This window comes from Saimiri boliviensis, chromosome 9 (assembly GCF_048565385.1).
Source record: "Saimiri boliviensis isolate mSaiBol1 chromosome 9, mSaiBol1.pri, whole genome shotgun sequence".
Taxonomy (NCBI): Eukaryota; Metazoa; Chordata; class Mammalia; order Primates; family Cebidae; genus Saimiri; species Saimiri boliviensis.
Genome location: NC_133457.1, coordinates 8,124,320 through 8,136,998, shown reverse-complemented (window position 1 = coordinate 8,136,998; position 12,679 = coordinate 8,124,320). Strand labels below are relative to the sequence as shown.

At 38.8% G+C, this 12,679-nt stretch overlaps 1 protein-coding gene and 1 long non-coding RNA gene across 7 annotated transcripts in view; one reads left to right on the top strand and one right to left on the bottom strand.

The window, feature by feature from the left end:
* The window catches only part of LOC141585573 (uncharacterized), a 68,636-nt gene that overhangs the window by 28,787 nt on the left and 27,170 nt on the right, over positions 1-12,679 (top strand). For 2 of the 3 annotated variants that reach the window (XR_012519106.1, XR_012519104.1), the window contains one exon: positions 9,700-10,637. The exons of the other annotated variant lie outside the window; for it this stretch is intronic. This is a non-coding gene — a long non-coding RNA (uncharacterized LOC141585573). Of the gene's footprint in view, positions 1-9,699; positions 10,638-12,679 lie in introns of those variants that run through there. 3 annotated transcript variants of the gene reach the window in all.
* Positions 1-12,679, bottom strand: part of ATP2C1 (ATPase secretory pathway Ca2+ transporting 1) — a 165,584-nt gene that overhangs the window by 152,398 nt on the left and 507 nt on the right. The window lies entirely within an intron of this gene.

Below are 12,679 nucleotides of genomic sequence, written 5' to 3'. Positions count from 1 at the left end.
AGAAACAAAGCCAAAAGCTAGGGATGGAACTTTTCTAGACTCGAATGAAAAACAAATATACATTAACTATGTTAGGGGAGTATCTGAATTTTCTTTCTATTATCTCTTTATAGAATATTTAAAAAATCAGCCAGGCATGGTGGCTTAGACCTGTAATTTCAGCACTTTGGGAGGCCAAGGCAGGCAGATCACTTGAAGCCAGGAGTTTGGGACCAGCCTGGTCAACATGGTGAAACCCTGTCTCTTATTTTAAAAAAAAAAAAAAAAAAAAGAATATCAAAAATAATTATCATTGTGTAAGGAGGTCAGTAAAGACCCTGTGGCCCCCACAATGTAGGAACAAACATTTTAGGGTGCATCCATTAATTTTTCATTGGTAAAAACACTTATTTCCGGGCTGGGCGCGGTGGCTCAAGCCTGTAATCCCAGCATTTTGGGAGGCTGAGGCTGGTGGATCATGAGGTCAAGAGATCAAGACCATCCTAGTCAACATGGTGAAACCCCGTCTCTACTAAAAAATACAAAAAATTAGCTGGGCATGGTGGCGCATGCCTGTAATCCCAGCTACTCAGGAGGCTGAGGCAGGAGAATTGCCTGAACCCAGGAGGTGGAGGTTGCGGTGAGCCAAGATCATGCCATTGCACTCCAGCCTGGGTAACAAGAGCGAAACTCCCATCTCAAAAAAAAAAAAAAAAAAAAAAAAGAAAAGAAAAGAAAAAGAAAAAAGAAAAAAGAAAAATAATACACTTATTTCCTAGATTTTATGATCCATGTGATATTTGTCACTCAGATTTGTAATTTGTTGATTTTTTGTTCCATTCTAAATAAATATTCACTTCGTATCTAACTTAATATTGACAATTTTGTGATGTTAATTTTATGTGTCAATTTTACCGGATTAATGGATAGTCAGAGAGCTGTTAAAAAACATCATTTCTGGGTGTGTCTGTGAGGTGTTTGTGGGAGAGATTAGCATTTGCATCAGTGGACTGAGTAAAGAAGATGTGCCCTCATCAGTATAAATGTTCCTCATCCGATCCATTGAGGACTCAAATAGGACAAAAAGGCAGAGGAAGGCTGGGTTTGCTCTCTCTGAACTGGAACATTGATCTTCTCCTGCCTTCAGATATTAGTGCTCCCAGTTCTTATGCCTTCTGATTCTTAATAAATTACATTGCTGCCTTTCCTGGTTTTCAAGTTTACAGATTATGGGATTTCTCTGCCTCCATAATTGCATGAGCTGACTCCCATAATAAATACCTCACCCCCTAGAGAACCCTGATACAGACTTTTGAGACAAGGTCTCACTCTGTCACCCAGGCTGGAGTGCAGTGGTACAATCTCAGCTCACTGCAACCTCTGCCTCCAAGGTTCAAGTGATTCTCCTGCCTCAGCCTCTTGAGTAGCTGAGACTAAGATGTGTGCCACTATGCCTGGCTAATTTTTGTATTTTTAGTAGAGACAGGGTTTCACCATGTTGTAAGGCTTTCTTGAACTCCTGACCTCAGGTGATCTACCCACCTCGGCCTCCTAAAGTGTTGGGAATGCAGACGTGAGCCACCACACCATGCCCAGAACCCTAATACAGATTTTATATTCTTTTTCTTAAAGTCTCCAAAATTGAATAAACTTTAAACTTAGCAAAAACCTGGATTTCCACCTATATTTCTCATTCTAAAAAAGATTTAAGGTATTTTCCCAACACAATAGTTATGATGGTTTTATTTTCAACTTTTTATCCTCATTAATGAGAGAAAATCTGGCGTCAAGGTAAAAAGGAAGGAAAAAACAAGAAAGGAAGGAGTGAAGAGAAGAAAGAGAAAAAGGAATCCTACCTATGGGAGGTATCTCTGTACGAGGAAATAAATTGGGCTTTGGAGTCAGACAGACAAACGTGGAGCTGAAATCTCAGAGTCATCATTTATGAGCTAGGTAGCAAGTTCTTTTACCTCTTGAAACCTCAGTTCTCTCACCCATAAAATGGGGATAATACCACCGACTTTACAAGGTTATTATGAGAAATAAATTACAACGTACATAAAGCACCTCGTCAAATGTCTGGCACATATAAGGCATTTAATACCAATTTAAAATGCTTTATATTTGAATGCATAACTCAAGTTGTATCTCCTGAAATAGCCTTACTAATATGCTACCTTCAGGGTGAGTAGGAAAGAAAGAATTCCAACATTTTTCCTGGTCTCTTCACAGCAAATCATGAACAGTACAACGTATGTGGGGAGTTCATTTTATTTTCTGTCAAGACATGGGATTGTCCGTACAAGGTGCAAAAATATGCCATTTTTCATTCTGAACAAAAGTTAACAAATGTTGTAGATAAACTGTCTAAAATGTAGAATGAGATAAATTTACAAATTTAGGAATTTTTGTAAAAAGCTAAGCTGCCACTCACAGAAAAGGGTTTTGCACCTTATGTTAGGTTCCATGAAAAATAATCATACGTTAACTGTGTTACGGCAGTATCCAAATTATCTTTCTATTATCTCTTGAAGAATATGTAAAAATCATCACTCTATGAGGAGGTGATTAAAGACTTTGTGGCCCCCAAAATGTAGGAACAAAACATTTTAGGATACATCTGTTAACTTTTAATTGGTAAAAATACTTATTTCCTAGATTTTGTGATGCTTGTGGTATTTGTCATTCAAATCTGTAATTTGTTGTGATTTCTAATTCAATTTCTTATTCTAATAATGTGCTTATTTCAAAGACAAAGCAACAGTTTTGATATTCATCTACTTACCGACTCCCATATTTCAAAGATGCCTGAGCACAGTAGATTAGAAAAATTTTAAAGTAGATGAAAGGATTAGAAATAGCTTCGACATCAACCCAGGGGCCAGATGTCTCTTAGGCATGCCTGACACTTCACAGCTGTGACGCTGTGGACAGAAAGGATGGAACACCTTCGGAAGAGACCATAACAAACAGCAAGTGTCAGCACTGACTGTATTAAAGAAAATCTGAAGATACAAGAGGCTTGACTGAAGAAGAACAAACAACAGTGTTTAAAATGCCACAAAGTAACCCGAAATTTCTTGGCGCCACCATTCATCAATGACTGCTATATATACTTAGCTATTTATCCTTATACTGGAGGGGATTATATAACCTATAAACTATGGATTAGAAGTAGTTAAGTGGTTGACTAGGCTTAGAAAAGCTAGTCACAGGTACATAGCTCTTGAGGTATTTGCTAGATATAACTATATTTCTTTCCCTTGATGCAGAATTATATACTACTGTAATCTCCAAAGACATTTAATTCTCTTTTCTTTGGTCTTACTCTACAGCAACATCTAACACTGTGGAGCATTTACCACTAACCAAATAAAACAGGTGAATTATAACTGATACATCTGTGTCCTCTCCCTATTTCTGAAATATCTGAATTGTTCGTCTCTCTATTGCTTATTATACTAGAATATCAGAGCTGGAACCTAATAAGTCATTCAATCTTCTCTTTAGTGATGCAGAAACCATTGCCACAACATCCCCTAAGGAGGCGTCACATACCCCTGCACTCTGCAGAAGATAATTCATTCCTTTATTTTTCATTTTTAGAAAGTTCATCTTTATTAGTATATCGTAACCCCTCCCTGCAATTCTACCTATTAGTCATGGTTATTTCCTCTGGAACCTCCCAAATGCATACCTAGCTTTCTTCATGAATTGGTCCTATGTTTCTTTTTTTTTAATTTATTTTTTAAATTATACTTTAAGTTCTGGGGTACATGTGCAGAACATGCAGGTTTGTTACATAGGTATACATGTGCCTTGGTGGTTTGCTGCATCCATTACCCCATCATCTACATTAGGTATTTCTCCTAAGGTTATTCCTCCCCAATCACCCCACCCACTGCTATCCTTCCCCCAGCCCCCACACCCTGACAGGCCCTAGTGTGTGTTGTTCCCTTCCCTGTGTCCATGTGTTCTCATTGTTCAACACCCACTTATAAGTGAGAACATGAGGTGTTTGGTTTCTGGTTCTTGTATCAGTTTGCTGAGAATGATGGCTTCTACCTTCATCCATGTACCTGCAAAGGACATGAACTCATCATTTTTTATGGCTGCATAGTATTCCATAGTGTATATGTGCCAAATTTTCTGTATCCAGTCTATCTTTGATGGGCATTTGGGTTGGTTCCAAGTCTTTTGTAAACAGTGCTGCAATGAACATTCATGTGCATGTGTCTTTATAATAGAATGCTTTATAATCCTTTGGTATATACCCAATAACGGAATTGCTACGTCAAATAATATTTCTATTTCTAGATCCTTGAGGAATTGCCACACTGACTTCCACAATGGTTGAACTAATTTACACTGCCACCAACAGTGTAAAAGTGTTACTATTTCTCCACATCCTCTCCAGCATCTGTTGTCTCCTGATTTTTTAATGATCGCCATTCTAACTGGCATGACATGGTATCTCAATGTGGTTTTGATTTGCATTTCTCTAATGACTAGTGATGATAAGCTTTTTTTCATGTTTATTGGCTGCATAAATTTATTTTAAAAAGCGTCTGTCCATATCCTTCACCCATTTTTTGATGGGGTTGTTTTTCTCTTGTAAATTTGTCTAAGTTATTTGTAGATTTTGGTTACTAACCCTTTTTAGATGGGTAGATTGCAAAAATTTTTTCCCATTCTGTTGGTTGTGGTTCACTCTAATGATAGTTTCTTTTGCTGTGCAGAAGCTCTTATGTTTAATTAGATCCCATTTGTCTATTTTGGCTTTTGTTGCCATTGCTTTTGGTGTTTCAGCCATGAAGTCCTTGCCTATGCCTATGTCCTGAATGGTATTGCCTAGGTTTTCTTTTAGGGTTTTTATGGTGTTAGGTCTCTGGTACCAAAACAGAGATATAGCCCGATGAAACAGAACAGAGGTCTCAGAAGTAACACCACATACGTACAACCATCTGATCTTTGACAAACCAGACAAAAATAAGCAATGGGGAAAGGGTTCCCTGTTTAATAAATAGTGTTGGGAAAACTGGCTAGCTATATGCAGAAAGCTGAAATTTGATCCCTTCCTTGTACCTTACACAAAAATTAAAAGGATTAGAGATTTAAACATAAGCCCCATGATTCTTAAGTCCTACCTTAACCACTCAGCCATTCTGGTACTATAGCACTATGATTCTTACAAAACACATACACAAACACATATACAAAAGCAATCATATATCTTCCTCACAAAGCCTGACATCCAGGATTATTTCAAACACTTCAGTCTTAAGGTAGAATTCATTACACCCCTACTCCCCCCATTCGCTCATTCCACAAACTTGTATTCAGTGCCTTCCATCTCTCAGGCACTTAGCTAGTCACCTGGGACACATCAGGAATCAAATAGCCCCACAGAGAGATGCAAAATTGCTACCAAGATAAGTACAGCAAAGGAGAGTTACCGAGTGCCTTCAAAGGATGTAATGAAGCAGGGTGGAAAAGTTCAGAAAAGGCTGCCTTAAAGGAGTTAATATTGAATTAAAATCTGAAGGAAGAGAAGATATTAATTGAGGGAGGATAGAAAGAATACTATTGGAACAGAGGCCCTGGCCAGGAAGTAGCAGGGAAACTTGCATACATAGAAGAAGGGTGCTATTGCTAGGGTTCAGACAACAGGGGTTGTGATCGTTAGTATTAGGTGTCAACTTGATGGGATTGAAGGATGCAAAATATTGTTCCTGGGTGTGTCTGTGAGGGTGTTGCCAAAGGGGACTAAAATTTGAGTCAGTGGACTGGGAGAGGCAGACCCACCCTCAATCTGGGTGGGCACCACCTAATCAGCTGCCAGCACAAATAGAATAAAGCAGGTGGAAGAAAGTGGCATGAGGAAATTGTCTGAGTCTTCCAGCCTTCAATTTTCTCGCATGCTGGATGCTTCCTGCCCTGGAACATCAAACTCCAAGTTCTTTAGCTTTTGGACAGTTGGACTTACACCAGTGATTTCCCAGGGGCTCTCAGGCCTTTGGCCACAGACCGAAGGCTGCACTTTCACCTTCCCTTCTTTTGAGGTTTTGGGACTCGGACTGACTTCCTTGCTCCTCAGCTTGTAGACAGCCTATTGTGGGACTTTACCTTGTGATCGTGTAACTCATACATCAATTCTCCTAATAAACTCCTCTTTGTATATACAAATATCCTCTAGTTCTGTCCCTTTAGAGAACTCTGACTAATACAGGGGGTCAAGGTCAACATACATCAGGAAGAGAATCAGAGCTGGACCACACAAATCCCTCTAAATTAGGGAGCTTTGTCTATATCCAAAAAGCAAATGGAAACCAGTGAAAGATCATAAGCATGGAGCTAAGGGGTAGTACTCAGAAGACCTCTCTGTAGATTACTGGGAGACCAATGAGGAAGCTATTACAGTACTTCAGGCAAGAAGTAAAGATGGTCTTTGGGCTAGGGTGTTGAAAGAGGAAAGAAGACCAACTGGTTTGGGAGATATTTACAGGTAGAATTGAAAGGATTTGGTGATAGATTAAATATTGACTAAGGGAACAGAAAGCACCAAAGATGAACCTAGGCATCTGCCTAAATAGCAGGATGGTGATATTTTCTTAGATAGTGAAGACAGGTTTGTGAGAGAGAAAGACCATAAGGGTGGTTGCTGACAACTAGAAAGCCATTCATCTTCACGCAAGCTGTCAATAAAAACTCTTAGGCATCTTACAGGTCATGTGAAAAGCTATTGGTAACTTTTTATTTTAGTAAATACATAGCTCTTTTTAAAAATTTAGCCTTTCAGATAGAGGAAACAGTTGTCATTATCATAATAAAATATTTCCACTTTTAACATCACATTTAATACTCAGAAATATTAAAGTTCAGCTTCATGTTATCACAATTTAACTGTCAATGTTACCTATATATAATTATATAAATTCCTCCACAGGAGTGGTATAGACTCTCTGGCCTCTATCTTAACCCATTTATGCCCAAGGTCACAATTTTTTGAATGTCTGCAATCAGACCTTGCTGATGACCTTGAGCAGCAGGATGTAAATAACTGGCACGTACTGAGTGTTCCAATAATGAAAGACTAGGCATAAATGGGATAATACTTATTAAGTTCTACAAGGAATATCTTTTCTTCCTTCTTGTGAAAGACTGAAACTTTTTTCTACCCAAGCACAAGGAAATGGGAGAAGCCCTTTTGTTTCCCCTCAGATATCACTTGAACTGACAATGGATAGCATTTCATGACTTTTTAGAAAGGCTTTTTACAATGAATAGCATTGGTATATGCTCTACATATAACCAACTTACTGACTGTATGGATCTAAAAACATTTCTTAAGTCAAGCTATAGTGAAACGTATGTCCTTTTACCAAGAGAATCAGAGCCTACATCAGCAACCTAAATCCTTACATAGCCTAGGAAATCTCAATATAGTTTTCTTTGGAGTGGGGAGTTCTTAATTTTTATAGTACAATTCAGAGCAAGTATGATAGCCAAAGTGCAGAAATATGTTTCTAAAATTCATATTAAATTCCAATATTTATTTAACAATTCAACTTTGAGGTTAGCAATCATTAAGAAACAAAGTAGCAAAGAGAAAAAAAATCCGGTGATCCTGTTCCAACTAGAAACACTTTCTTAAGCCATTGAAAGGAAACTTTAGAACAGCCCCCAAAACAAAATTTGATTCTACTCTGTAATTAAAATGTAGCTATAGAACATGCCCCCTGGGCCCAAAGACCACTCTCCCCATTTTAAGTAGATTTACTGTTAAACAAGCAAGACTTGTCAGGTCAGCTCTTAAATGGTATTTCTTAATCAGAAAAAAAAAAAAAAAAAAGTCTCTGTTCAAGAGAGCAAGGTATTGGTACAGGTCATCCCAAATTCTTGCAGATTAAATTAGCTGGCCTGTGTTTTCTGACCCCTTGTTTGCTTTCCTCCTGCAGGGACACATAGAAGAGGGTGATTGAGACTGGTGAGGCTGCTGAAGGGCAGTGTTAAGTTGAGGGACAAGGCACAAAAGAGCAGGCTCTGCTCTGCCTCAGTCTCTCATCAAAAGGTCTTGTTATTGACTAGTTGACCCTCAGGCATCACCTTTTCTCTGGACCCAGCCTGTAGAGGTTTTTTTCTCATATGGCCTTTTTCTATATCTCTGCTTAGGGGTTCACAAACCATAACAGAAAGGGCACTGAAATGAGAGCCAAGTGAACCAAATTCTAATCCCAGCACTGACACAAATGAGCCACATGAGCTTGGGCAAACGTCTTAGCCTATGACACTAGTTCCACGTCTGTAAAATCAATTCCTCTATATGATTTCCCATTAATCTCAACAGCCTCTGCTTACTAAGAATAATAACCCTATTTTCACCATCACTTACCCTCACCTGCACAGCAATGTCCCAGCCCCCAGAACCCTCCAGCCCCATGGCTTCTCTAATACTTACGAAGTCCCCTTCATCCATTCAATTATGTTAATTTATCATCTATGGGCCAGATTTACGCTTAGCACTGGGACTAAACTAGCAAACAAAAAATATCCTATTCACTGCATTGAGCTAAAATAAGATTTTCATTTAAAGCAGAAAATTCTGAATGCTACAGGCAACACAGATTGTAGGGTAATGAGAGTGAAGATGGAGACATGAATTGGAATACTACTGCAATAGTTCAAGTAAGAGAGGATGGTAGGCAGGTTTGGAAGGGTGAAGATGGAGAATTCAATAACTATTTTAGAAGTCTCACTAAATAGGAATAGGAAGGGGAGGTACGGGGAGAAAGGGCAAAAGAGAGGTGCCAAGGTGACTCCCAGGTTTCTGGGTTGAGCTTTTGTGTTGATTGATGGAAAAACCTGGGGAGGGGCAGGTTTGGGGATCTAGCTTGTGGAGTTCTCGTTGACCACGTCAGTCTGCAACATCCACAATATATTTAGGTGAAAATATAAAGTAGACAATTGGATGCAAGGCTGAAGTGCTCTGGATACAAGCATTTGGGAGTTGTCAGTAAATAGGTGTTTGAAACCATGGGAAAAGAGGAACGCATCTAGGGAGAGATGACAGGCCGTCCCACATGAGCTCACAAACTGTCTTCTCACATCGTTTGGTGCTAGCATCCATATGTAGACCAATGGTGCTAGCCCCTAAAAGCAGCACTCCCCAGGGGTTCATGGGGCACTTGGTTCTTGGCAGGCATCCCTAGGCTAAAGCTAGACTACGGTCAGCTCAGAAATGGAGCAAATTCTCCTTTCCACACTAGCGTCCTGCTTGGTCACCTGAGCCACAGATCAGGCTGCCAAGTCTCTAGTACTCAGGAGTACACTGCCTGTTAAGTCTCGCTGATTCCTCATAAGTTAGACACCAACATCAGTGCCAGACGCTGGATGTTGCCCTCGATCAAAATAAAATAACTGCGTGCGTTCAGCAAACCTACTCAAACTCACCCGAGACTCCATTTAGGCTCTGGCTGCCCACTACCATCCCCAACCCCACCATGACTGCTACACCATTTGAATAATTCTGAGAGAAATGTTAACAAATGTTCCCAACCTTAATTAAGATTAAGACTTTAATGAATGGTCTTAATCCTCTACCTATGTGGGGATTTGGCTTTGTGAAACATTTGCTGCAAGAGACCCTAGGGAAGCAAAGGATGAAATGTTTGTTCTCAATATGATCAATAACCTACCAACCTATTGATTGCTGCATCACAGGAATAACACTACCACCACCACTACCAAACGAATCAACCCTCAAGTCAAATCTTCTTGTCTGTATGACACCAAGTGCGAGGAGAAGAGCGCTAGGAGCAGCTTTAAACAAGAAAGCATACATGAACAAGGTGTGTATAACAATGATCACAATTTGGCCGACAGAAAAGGGGAGTGGGGACTTTCTAGGTCCGGGCAAGAGATGAGTAAAGGCAACAAAGAAGGTGTGTGTCACAGGCAATCCAGTGTATACCCTCTACCTGTTGTATGGGTCACCTTTATACCAGGCTCCAGGTGAGCCTCAGGGAATCAAAAAACAAGATGACTTCCAGTGTCATGTACGCATGGGTACACATACATTGACATAAAATCACATGATTTGCTATATAGAATGTAGTAAGGGCCTTATCTGAAGCAAACAAAATATCTGGGAAACTGAAGACCTCATTCTTCCCAGCAGCCCTGGAGAAAGCCCGTTTAATCTGAGTCTTGAAGATTGTACAGGAGACCTCCAGGTGGGCAAGTGGTAAGTAAAGGAGAGAATTCTAGGCTAGAAGGGGGAGTGCATTTGAATGTGCAGAAGAAGCAGATGGTATTCTGGGGTAATATTCCCCAAGTATGTAGAACTCAATACTCTTGGTACCTAGCAGTGTTAGGTGAAAGATTTTCAGTGGCTTGCAGACACTGCATTCAATAACACTGAATCACTTGGGATTGAGAAAATTACCTTTTGATTTTAATTCCCTTCCATCCTCACCCAGGAAACTTTCTGATTTGGCTCCTAGGATGCTCCAACCTCTCTCTCAAAAGCTAATCTTCCTTATTAACAAATGAGCAGGTTTCAGGCTTAGAGGTTTTACAGGCAATAGTATCTACCTAGAATTTAATATTATTTTGCTTTACTTATGGGTAATGACAATGGTTTTCCATTTACGGTCATGATAGGAATTTTTTTTTCTAAATAAACTCTAATCATATAAATAAAAATATAGAAAAATATTGAGGAGTTAATCATACAGACATGGTAAATGCAGTAAGAATTATGAAAGTGGTATATGAACATAAGAAATTTTGGAAATACTCTCAAGGAGAAAAGTTAGCAGGGTGATATTTTGCTGTTACTAGATTGTTCAGGGATGAAGCATGGTAAAATGGATAAACTTGAAAGCCATGTGATAGAAATTCACATCTTCCTCTGGTCCTTTCTAGCTGCGTGGGCAAGGGCCCTTAAGGGCTCTAAGTCTCAATCCCTTCACCTTTATATTAAGGATTAGTTTTACAAGAATGTAAAGGATTAGAAGCAACAAATATGCAGGTCATAAGATTGCAGACATTATTAACCTCCTTTATAACTTCCCAACAAGCTTTCAAGGTTAGTTGTGATTGACTCTGACCTAATTTCTCTAGTTCTGTGAGACATTAGGTCTGCAGAGCTGTAATTGACTTTAAAAAGAAATCAAATATATAATTTCTCTTAGTTTTTCAATTCATTTATATAGGAAGTTAAGAACTCAGCATAATGCTCACTCCCAGCTGTTCCCAGGTTGTCCCAAATGGTTGCAAAGTGGGGAGGGGACTACCCACCCAGTCCAAGTTAGAGGTTTTATGTTAAATAATAAAAGTCTTCTGAATGCACTTTGCAACACTTCTTAAATAAACTAAAAACAAAAAACCTTAGAACTATACAAGCAATAGAGCCACATCTCTGAAAACTTCCAATACTGAGAAAAGGGGGGGGAAATCACTCAATTCACATTGCACAGTTTTGGTCCCATCCTTTCTGTCACCTCTCTTCCTCCCATAATAAATGAGGCCCGAAGAAGCCTGTGAAGATTGCAAAATTGGTAAACAAAAACTCAGAGCCCTACCACTTGGTTCTCTTATCTTTGTACTTCAAAAGCAAGCACAGGCTGAGACTTGGAAACCAAGAGGTTTTTCTTTTAATGGTGACACTTTGCCTAAGTAAGAGATAAACTGGACCAGCTCACCTCCCTTAGGGAACAGAGTCTGTTTGAATTCCTGGCCCTTGGAAAACTATTAAAGCAGGGCATACAAGCAGTTTCCCTTCAAACAGTAGCAATAATTTTTATTTTCCAAATTATGCGTTGCCTTTTTGGGAAACCTGTCATTAGAGGATTTTCTGTCTGCTAAACCTATCTTGGGTTTCCTGGAAGTGTTTTATTAAGTGGGTCATCTTAGGATAAAAAAATACAGGACACTGGTGATATCCCCTGCACAGTTTTGCAGTTATAGTTACAACCACAATGCACGAGCAATTTCTGACTGCTGGGTCTTTGGTATATGGCTATACATTTGTCCTTCACATTTGTATACCACCGCCACACTTCTTTCTAAATGAACCACTAGATTTAAATGGATTAGATATTGCTATTTCTTCTCACAATTTGGTAAAATTCATAATAATCATTTTTAGAAATGTCTTTTTCAGAGACCAAAGGAATAAAATGATATAAACCTCATGCCGTAAAAATGAGTGCATGATTTTAAATGAGATTTTAAATCAGACATTTTAAGTTTTTTAAATGCTTATATTCCCAAGTGATAGTGCCTCCTCCTAGAAATCATAGCTTTTGATTGGCTAAAAAGATTGAAAATGGCAATGCTCTACCTCCTACCTTTTACACACACAGAAATGACCAATTGCTTCTGAATGATCTTTACAGCTTGTTAATGATCTGTTTAAGGTTATCATAGTTTATAAAATGTTTTTTGTTTTGCAAATTCTGGCTATATAAACATAACCATAAATACAAGAAGACAAGTATACTTCTAGGGCCTAATACTTTCTTTGTTGAGATATTAATTGTTTCAAATTTTGTATCTGAGGCATTGGAAAATGATCAAAGAATCCAAAATTTAACTCTGATAGAGTAGTTTAGCTCTTTAAAAGAAAGAAAAGCATGTTGCTTCATCACAGAACTCTGCTTAATCTCAGGATCTAAATGTTCCAAGTTTAAATGAA